The sequence below is a fragment of the Miscanthus floridulus genome, chromosome 16 (assembly GCF_019320115.1).
Source record: "Miscanthus floridulus cultivar M001 chromosome 16, ASM1932011v1, whole genome shotgun sequence".
NCBI lineage: Eukaryota > Viridiplantae > Streptophyta > Magnoliopsida > Poales > Poaceae > Miscanthus > Miscanthus floridulus.
This window is the reverse complement of record NC_089595.1, coordinates 43,794,093-43,804,419: the sequence shown is the minus strand read 5'-3', so window position 1 is coordinate 43,804,419 and position 10,327 is coordinate 43,794,093. Positions and strand designations below refer to the sequence as shown.

Below are 10,327 nucleotides of genomic sequence, written 5' to 3'. Positions count from 1 at the left end.
AAAACAAGGTGAGGCTTTATAAGTGTGGGTTGCTTGACAATATTTTGCATAAAAAGCGACTAACTCAGTTGTACAATTATAATTCAGTCATCAAGTTAATTATAGATATTCATCTCTAGATTAGCAACTAACCTGTGCCAAACATGTAGTATATCATTTAGTAGCATACAATAGTAACCATAGATGGTGTAGTAATTCCATGTTCATCCGAACCATCATGATTCATATCACAGTTACTACGATGTTGGTACTAGCCAAGTTTCTCACTCTCCAGAAGAGATGGTGATTCGAATCGATTTCAACCAGCTGGGAATTTATTCCTAACACAAACCCAGGCAGACCAGATCAACGGTCACCTTTGGTACAACTCAGGTCCACATTTCGTGGGTTCGCCCAGCGCCGCACAATCAGGGACAACCAGCTACTAGGATGTTCATGCCCGGCCTACCCTTAGGCTCACGTCTGACTCCCTGCACATCCTTACTACCATCCAGAGTGCGCACTCTAACAAAACGGGGCCCAGCTTGAGTTGAGCTACTCGGCTTCGTGGTCGAAACGAGTTATCTGGCCAGCTAAGTGATAGACATGCGTTCAATCTTGTCAGAAGTGCCCAACAACGGTACGGTCCTTAATCGGCACAAACGGAATCACATGAGTCAGCCTACACATAGACTCTGCCCGGTCTTCATTTATATTACCCCATGGTTCTTTTCCACGATAGCAAATATAGCCAACCGTGCTTCAGTATCCACATATATCTCGCAGGTGACAGGAAATCACCCAACTTCTACCGGTCTAAGTATGGCTAAGCATATATTCGATCCTGGACCTACACAGGGTTAAAGGTATATGTAACTGGAGAAGGTAGTTCTATGCATCAAGTGTTTCCAATCAACTCTTATAACCTAATGCATCAAACATAAATGACTCAAGTAATACTTTGTAAAACATGGGAGACTTATAATGCTCCAGGGCTTGCCTTTGAGAAAAGAGGTTGGCCGATGATTTAGGCACTTAGGGAGATCTTCGAGAGTTTTATCCTCTTCTCCTAGAGCTACGGCCTGAGGCATCTCCTGCTGATCTTCCTCTTCTTCTTCGTTGAACTCCAACAGAGTTATTTCTTCACGATCCTGTGAGGAAGAATATAAACAGTGCTATATCCATGACAAATGCTCAAGAGAAGCAGCTTACCAATAGATTGATTCACAGCTTTCATGCATAAGTTCTCATAATACTCTCTTCCACCTCTAGTGCACTTCCATAATATATCATAACCAGGCTGAAGTTCACATTCGTCATCATATTTTCTGCTTGAGGCCTTATCATCTCCAACCAAAAATGACCTAAGAATACTTTCGATATGCTTTATCGTTTCTATCAGCTCAACATCAGATGGACTTGGATAAGGCAAGCCATCCATTATTACACAACAACCCATCCCATTGCTGAAGTTTACGCCTTCAGAAATCTTCCCACCAACAACAGCTAATAGAAGTGCCCCATTGACACCTGTGTCTTGGGAAATTTTACTGCAGGACTCAATTGTCTCCTTGTATTTGTTGAGGACAGCCTCGACATCAGCACTGTTCCTTGGCTCTCTGAAAACATGTTTCTTTTTAGAAATCTTGGAAATTGTGCCTGCGATCATCCAAGCATCATATACACGCCTTTCATAATCATATGAAGAAAAAAACATAACAACTCCCTCAGGCACAACTGTTATAATATTACAAATGAAACGTCCAAGCTCTTCAATCTGTAAACGCAAGCAAAATAAGAAGGGAGAATTACAAACCATAAAGTGCATTCAAGTAAAAAAAATATTGCACGACAACAATAAAGTATAAAGCAACGAGAGAAGCTGCAGATCAAAATGGGCTCAAACAATCGCAGAAAAAAGAATTCATTGTTAAGGAGAAGCCTAGATGGATGAAATCATACACCCATGTAGTAATTCTATTTCCACAAAAAAAAACAAATAAAAGGATAAAGGACTTATGTACTTGCGTTCAAGGAATGTCTAACACAAGGTAATGAAGCAAAAAGAAACACAGGAATATAGAAGGAACTTGTAAATACATTTTGCAGCAAGCTTATAGTACCCTAGGTTTCCAATAGGCAAGTTGACTAAGGGATGGTACATGATGTAAATACTGTCAAACAAGTATTTCAATCAATGCTTATTGGAAAGAAGATGGCAGCAAATAAATACAAATATTTCATAATTTCACAATTTATGCTTGAGTAGCAGAAGCGATTAAGCGAATGGGTCAGGAACGTTAGAAAGTGCGAACCATTGAAGGAGAGCTCCTTGAATTGTAGCTGAAATCAAATGTCATGCCTGAGGGTCCACGTGTAACTGCTATTGGAAGAATACTCTCAGGAGGAACAATGTGGTTGCAAGTGAAGAATTTTATATCAGTTGGTGGTAAGCTTGGACACAAGCGTAGCCTAGTTTCTTCAATAGGCTGGAGGGTTCCACCAGCCAGGATAACAGCATAAGCATCCCGTGTAACCTACAACAGATATACGAAACAAAATTCATAAGTAGCTACAGTACATACTTTCGGCCACTAAAAAAGGAATAATTTAGTACCTCGGAAAATATTTTTTCTACACAAAGCATCACAAATTTAAGATATGCTTCATCAGGTTGTCCACCTAGCTTTTGCTTTGCAACTATGATTCTTGCATCGTCATTGCTGTTCATAAGGGAGCGTAGAAAGTCAACCAATGCCTGAAAGCATGCTATACTGCTTCCTTCATCATGGAGCTGGAGATCAAACTGATTTTGGATGCTAGTTAACTTGTTTGCATATCCACTAACCTGAAAAAGCAACAGTCAGATCACATGGGCATTGGACAACAGAATGGGTACATTTTGGAAGAAATTCACCTTGTGGATTATATTGCTTTCTTTCACAAACTGACAAAGTTTTACTATGTTTATATTATCATTGTCAAGGGAAAATAAGAATCGGTTTATGGTCATAGAAGACATAGTGCTGGCACCATCTTGATTGTTGATCAAAACACGTATGAAAGACCTTGTTAAAACTGTCCAGGTCTGGATGTATCGTCGATTCCCAGCTCCCAAAACATTGTGAAATCTGTTAAGGTATTCATCCAGGTGGGAAAGGACTGTCTTCAACTACAATCCAAAAGGAAAATGAATATCAGGAAACGCAGTCAAGAAAATGAGAAAAAGATGATTAAGTTTGTTTCCTGAACAACACAATTTCATACTTGTACGCAGCACATGGCAGAAGAAATGCTAGAACCCCAGTTTTAGCCCAAGGAAACACCCATGTCAATTTAGAAGGCATGCTATGTTGCTTTAAAATGAAAGTTCTAAACCTGAACCAGATGAAACCATATATAGAATCTTATCATGTGCCATACAACCACATTGGCAAGCTAAGCTAACCCCACCACTAAAACATCCTCTTTGTTTAGGCCCCTTTATGTGCCTAAAAGGGCAGACCCAGTGCCGGAGGCTCCCACATGAGTGGGGTTTGGGGAAGGGAAAAACCGAGGCAAGCCTTCCCTCGGCAAATCTGCGGAGAGGCTGCTTCGAACCCACGACCTGGTGACTCGGTGAGACAGCTCTCACCACTGCACCAGGTCTGCCCTTCAGGCCCCTTTATATGCCTAAATTCCTAAATTCCCTTTTTGTGCTTTGACAACAGTACTGAATGAGCATCAGGCACACAAAATATAGAGCTATATGCCATTTATATTCTACAAAAAAAGTCATAGTCATAATTAATAAAAGGTGTGGAATATATAGATGCTTATGTTCATTGAATGAAACGCAAAGCAATACAGTTGCAAGCAAATATAATGATCTATGACACAGGGCAAAATACTACTCCCTCTATTTCAAATGATAAGATGTTTTGGCTTTTCTAGATACATAGTTTTTACTATGCATTTAGATATACACTATGTCTAGATACATAGTTAAAGTAATGCATCTAGAAAAGCCAAAACGTCTTATAATTTGGAATGGAAGGATTATTTGCTAGATTGTGATGGAAAGGTTAATGAAAGGTGAGAGTAGCCTAAGAAGACGTGATCTTTGAGTTGTACATGTTAGTCAACGAATCAGCTAAGTTGTGAGCCTCATCTATGATGACAACACTGTTCTTCAGATTAAGGCCAAGTGATTCTCTAGCAGACTTGAGTAACAAAGATTGATAAGGAAGGACTACAAGGTCAGCTGAGCGGACCATGTCTCGCGAACCATAGTAGGGACAAGTTCCAATCTTCTTCCCTATTCGTGCCAAATCCTCGATGTCTAATGCACCTTGGTTTGACACTTCGCTCCTGAACTCTTTCTGTAGACTTCTACTTCTTAACATCGGGCAGCCACAAGAGCGCTTTGCTGGGCGCACCTTTCGTTTATCATCCTCAAGCTGCATATTCACAGCCATAATAACAAATTAGCACTTCAGCAGTAATCAACCAAGTTGAAAATTGTAGCAGGATGTTAGTCCTGAAATGCTAAGCAAACATAAATATGGCAATCAAGCAATAACAACGGTCAGATTTTTTAAAGGGAGTTATGTCTCAATGATTTGGTCCATTTAAATGCTAAGCAAAACAAAGAAGATAAGTAACTTCCCAATTGCAGAGATTCCTGAATAAACAAAGGTCAAGAAGCACTGGTAATCATAGTAGCATGGGCACCCGTATAAACAATAGTTACATTTGACCAAACAAGTGAAAGGATAGTATGTAACAACTGTTAGGAAAGCACTTCGAAAAGGTAATAGTACAAAGAATTAATCAAGATCAGCAGACCTTAACTTTGGTTCTCTTCTTGTTCTTCTGCAGTTGCAAGCACCTCTCATTGATCCGGTTTGCACTGCCCATCTTCAGAACATCTGTAGGCAATTGCATCACCCGTTAACTTGTCTTAGATGCATTGGCACCTCCAAAAAGAAAAGACAGCATTTTTAATATATCTCCTTACCCTTGTTGATGCATAAGTTCTTCCTGGACCCCAAGCACACCGTCCTGATCCGCCCCGCGAACTCCGTCCTCTTGAGCTCCCCGACGAACTGAGAGAGCTGCGAGTGCGTGTGGCTTGTGAAGTAAACCTTGGGCGTCACCTCATCCAGCTCCTTGCCCTCGCTACTACTGCTACCACCGCAATGTGCTCGTTTCCCTACACCCTGTCTCACGAAGTCTTCGCTGTCGCTCTCATACTCCTCGAGTAGGAACTCCCGCTCGTCGTTGCCGCCGTCTTCCTCCCCAAATCCGTCTGGTTTCCGTGAAACCACCGTTTTCCTCAACGCGGGAGACTTCGCCTTCTTCTTCGTGCTCTCTTTAACCAGCGGCAGCGGTGTGAAATCCTGCAACCAGTCGGGCTCGTCGTCGTCACCCCCAGGGCCAGCGGCGCCGCTGGGGTGGGCCGGTGCCATGGCGGCGGCGGCGCGGTGGTCGAAGACCACTGCAGTGCAGTGCAGATGATGCTGAGCGTCTTGCCAGTGCCTGCGGTGGGCATCCAAAAGTGCGCGAGACCAGTAGGTCATTAATGTTTCGAGGACGGCGGCGGGGAGGGAGGAGGGAGGATGTGGTGGTCGGCGACTGACCGGTAGGGCTCTCGAGAAGGGCGAGGGCGCCGGGGCCAGAGGAGAGGGCGGCGTAGAGGAACGACATGAATTCCGACTGGATCGGGTACGGCTCGAACGGGAACGCCAGAAATTTTTTCCGCGGCGGCGGCGGCGGCATTGGCATTTTTCGGCGAGCGAGCGGCGGGAGACTGCCCGATGTTGTAGTGGTCGCGGCGGATGATGCTGTTTTGGTCATTGGTGGGATGGGCTGAATTGGACTGGACCGTGTGGATCTAGCTAACTGCATCTAGATGGGCTTTGGTTTGATCCCGTGCATCCCAAGTCGTAAGTTTTCTTGTTCCTACTGGTTAATGGGCTCTTAATGGGCTGTTAGTTTGAGGATCTCTCCGGCTCACGAGCCAAACGCTTTTGACCGAGCCGAGCCAAGCCAGCTTTTTAGCTCTTCACCTAGAGCCAGCTCGTTATCCTACCGAGCCACACCGAGTCAAGCCAAGCCAGCTCATCCAGGGCTAATTGAGGATTCGAGAGATGGAGGGCAGTAGGTCAGCAGCAGTTAGGCAATCTGCAATCGACAGAGGGAGATCGAGGATTCAAGAGGAAAAAAGAGACAGAGATGAGTGAATGGAGGAGCAGACCTAGCTCGTCGAGGACTCGCGCGACTGCTCGAGTCTACGACCGTGGCCGGCAACGGGGTAAGCAAGGCATGACGGCACGACGCACTGGAACCACGGCTCACGCCGTCGTGGTTTATCGCGTGAGGGAGGCTAGGCACGTCGCGAACTCGTGCAGTCGCGTGCGTGACGGCGGCGTGACCACATGAGGGATCCAAGGGAGAGGGAGGCGAGGGTTTTCTTCCCCTCGTGCGCGTGTATGGGCCAGGGGCCGTAGTGCGTCACTAGGTGTATGGCTGTGGCTTGTGGGCTGGCCTTTTTATGTCACTTGTGGGCTGGCCTGTGGCCGATGGGTGGCTTCGGGCTACGAGCTTTTTTCATTTAGAGCGTGACTCGGTTGGCTCGTGAACGGCTCACGAGCGGGCTCAAGTTAACTCATTATTATAGCTAATGAGCTAAAATCTTGACTCGGTTTGCTTCGTTATTATAATGAGCTGAGCCGAGCCGAGCGAGCTAACGAGCTTCGAGTTTTTTGTCCAGCCTTATTAACTGCTACGGTTCGATTTATTTATATCTCTTATATATAATCATAAGTGCAACTCCAAGAGACTCTTTGTATCCTTCCTAACATTGTTAGGAATAGAGATTTTGGTGAAAAATTACCCTCCAACATCTTGTCTAAATGGCTATGCAAATATAGCCAACTTCTATTCTGGATTTTTTGCCAGCCAAAAAGAAGACGAAAATGGTTCTCTAGAGTGCGCACGAGATATAGAAAAGCTATTGGAGAGTGAAAAGATATAGAAAATGATTTTTATGAAAATGACTTTTCAAATAATAATTTAGAGAGTGAGATTTAGAATGACTCTTGGAGATGCTCTAAAACTCCACTAGCAATTCTTTCTTGACATGTAAATAGTCCACCTCAGTGATTCACTCACATATTGTCACGCCTGGTTTTCCAAAGAGAACCAAACTCTAGTCATATGTGTGCTCAGGAAGTCCACACATACAACAACAGAATAGAAATATCAAAAAATAATGTTATATAGCAGAAAACATACTTATATTAACACTTACAACTATCAGAATCAGAGTATGCAGAACGGTTGCTAAACTTCTGCTCGGGCTCCATTCTTCTCAGGGACAGCTGACTTGGACTCCGTACGCCAAGCACTTCTAACAGTCTTCTGAAAACTCCACAGCATCTTTGTCCTTCTAAGAAGCACTTTACTACACACTGGGGATGTGGGGGGAATAACAAGGGTGAGTCCATGTCGAACTCAACGAGTATAGGCGGAAAGTATATGACATGCAAGGCTATAACAAAAGAAGGCTGACTCAGTTTAACTGTAGGTTAGCATTTTAGTTGGTAAGCTTTTATTAAAGCAACCTATTTACTAAGGTGGGTCAAAGATCCCAACCATTAATCAATAGAGTAAGTATAACATTTTTATTATCATCATGTAACCGAGGTAGCAACCTTAAGATTAACCATGGGGTAGCAACCTTAAATAGTAACCTAGGGTAGCAACCCCGCCAAAGCACGGGATGGCAATCCCGCCAAAGCATGAGGTAGCAACCTCAGTCCACAAATCCGCCTCCACTGTCCAATTGTGAGTCATATTCTAATCATGTGAGAGTCTAGGCCGCTTGTATCCGTGAGAATGGCCGATATATCAGTTTTAACTCTGCAGAGGTGTACACTTTCACTTCAAGTCGTGATTCCCATTTGCCCGGGGTCGTGACTCCCCAAAACACTACCAAGGTGAGCAGGCAGGATTTCACTACTACGACTGTTCACATGTTCCAGCTAATAGGATGCAACTCGTAAGGTTTGGCCTAGGCGCATGGCAGTCGTGCCCATAGCAATGGAACCCAGACTAACTGTCAACTTAATATTCATTACCTAGGTTACTTTCTTACACCTACCCGGAAAGTTACACCCTACTAGTAGAGGTCCTGATACTACATCAAGCCAGAGCCATATGGCTTGAAGTTATACTGTATGTCCCAGGTGGCCACTCCACGAACAGGTCCTTAGGGAGGGCGGACACAGGTACCCTCGAAAACCGAGCCAAGCTCCAATACATGTTCCTCCTTTCATCACCTTAACCATGATGCTATAAGCATCCTTCTCCATCATTATAGTAGCCATTAATCATCATTAATCATTGATCATCATTAAAGTAATCATTAGTCATCGTTACTTTCATTAACATGTAGAAGTGGTGGGTGGAGCAGCTAAGCATAACTACACTACCCATTTATAGAAACCCCAGGTAATACAAGGAAGGTAATAAGAGGGCTAGTCATGTCCTTAGGGTTTGTGATATTAAGACACATGCAATGAAAGTAAAGGTGAAATATAATGAATAGGTACAATATGATCAAATGGTGCCTGCACTTGCCTTTTTCCCAAAGTTTAGCTGCTCAGAAGTCTTCGGCTTCTATCTTCTGGTCTCCAGCTTCTGCTTCGACTGTCGGTCCTCAGCTCCTAGTCTTCAGCGCTAGCGAACTACACTTCCTCTACTCACGGCAACCAAACAAAACAGACATCACATACAAACACAACTAAGAACAACATATCACTCATAAGAAATGCTTGAAGAGAGCGCACTAACCAACATGGCTTGGCTACTATGGTCACGAGAGTGCACAAACGATGGAGAACGGAGCTACCATTAAAAGGACACGACTATCGAGATGTTTGCAACATAACGGAGAAGACGGACTACAAACTTGATGGATTTTAGTTATATAAATATGGTGATGCATATCCCAAAGTTAAATTAACCAATTCATATTGAAATATAAAAGCCAAAGTGTAACTTTAGTCATATTCTATTTATAAATAATTATATATCATTCAATCCATTTAATAAACATTTATAGTTTAGAAACATAGAACATGTGAGAGCGACTAATCAAATTATTATATTTTCGAGGTTGATCTAAGCAAGTCATATTTGAAAAGGCATTAATGTTGGTATTAATCATACTAACATTTATTTATGAAAGATCGATGTATATAAATCTAAGTTGCTTTTAACTAAAAGAAAGGCATTGCATAAACATTAATCAAATTAATATAATTCCATTCATAAACATGTGACATGGTAAACATCATTCCTAACACGTAGTTTACGTCGACATGGTCGTAATGCAACAAGAGCGGAATTTGTTTTTAATTAGAAAGCTATTAAATAAATATTAATAAAGAGAATAAATGATCGATGGCAAAACCGTAAATAAGGTCATGTTCTACCTTTGGTCTACATCTTCCTCGCCATGGGCATGGAGGAGCTGCTACGCGCGCCAGGGAAGGGGAGGGGCCGGGCTGGCTGGCAACGGGGCCACACCGCGTAGGGGCACTGCTTGTGAGGCCCTTGCTGCTCACGAAGCCACGAAGGGCGGCTGCGCCGGCCCTTGCTGCTCACGCGAGCGGTGCACGAGGGGCAGGGGAGCGGACCAGGGGCGTAGGGCTCGAGGTAGAGGCCAGCGGCGTGGTGGAGATGGTCATCCGATGGTGTGCGCAACATGGACGAGGGTGGCCGAAAATGGAGGAAGAAGAAAACTGTCCATGGATGACCTCGTCTGAAAACTTTACCGGAAACAAAGAAATGAACGAAAAATAGTCAAATGGTGACAGATTCGAGCAACGAAGTAATTCACTGGAATTCACCGAAACATGACGAAGTGACTGGAAAAACTCACCAGAGAGTTCGTCGGAAACCTAGTTGTGGCGAATTTCAGCATCCGATCTGCGTTGATGGCAGTGGCGGTTTGCAAAACGGGCCATACTTCCGAAACCAGCGCGTGGAGGGCTACGCCGACATATAAATAGTCATAGGGTTTGGAAATGTTTCGGAATTTCTTAATTTTGGGATTTATTTCCTATTTAAAAATAATTTTAGGAAATTTCTAAAATTAAATTTAGGCCACGAAAAATCATAGAAATTAGAGAAAATGCTAAGAAAATTTCCCAAGGTACATATGAACATGATGCATCAAAATGATGAGTTTGGAACTCATGAAAAGATTATTGAGATGATTTAGGAAAAAGATTAAGCTCAAGGAAAAAAGGAATTTAATTCCAGAAAAAGTTGGAAAATTTTTCGGAGAGAAAGAAAT

General features: G+C 43.2%; 1 pseudogene; it reads right to left on the bottom strand.

The window, feature by feature from the left end:
- Positions 1 to 1,012: 1,012 nt before the first annotated feature.
- LOC136514409 (uncharacterized) lies at positions 1,013 to 5,745 on the bottom strand (annotated as a pseudogene).
- Between the last annotated feature and the right edge of the window lie 4,582 nt (positions 5,746 to 10,327).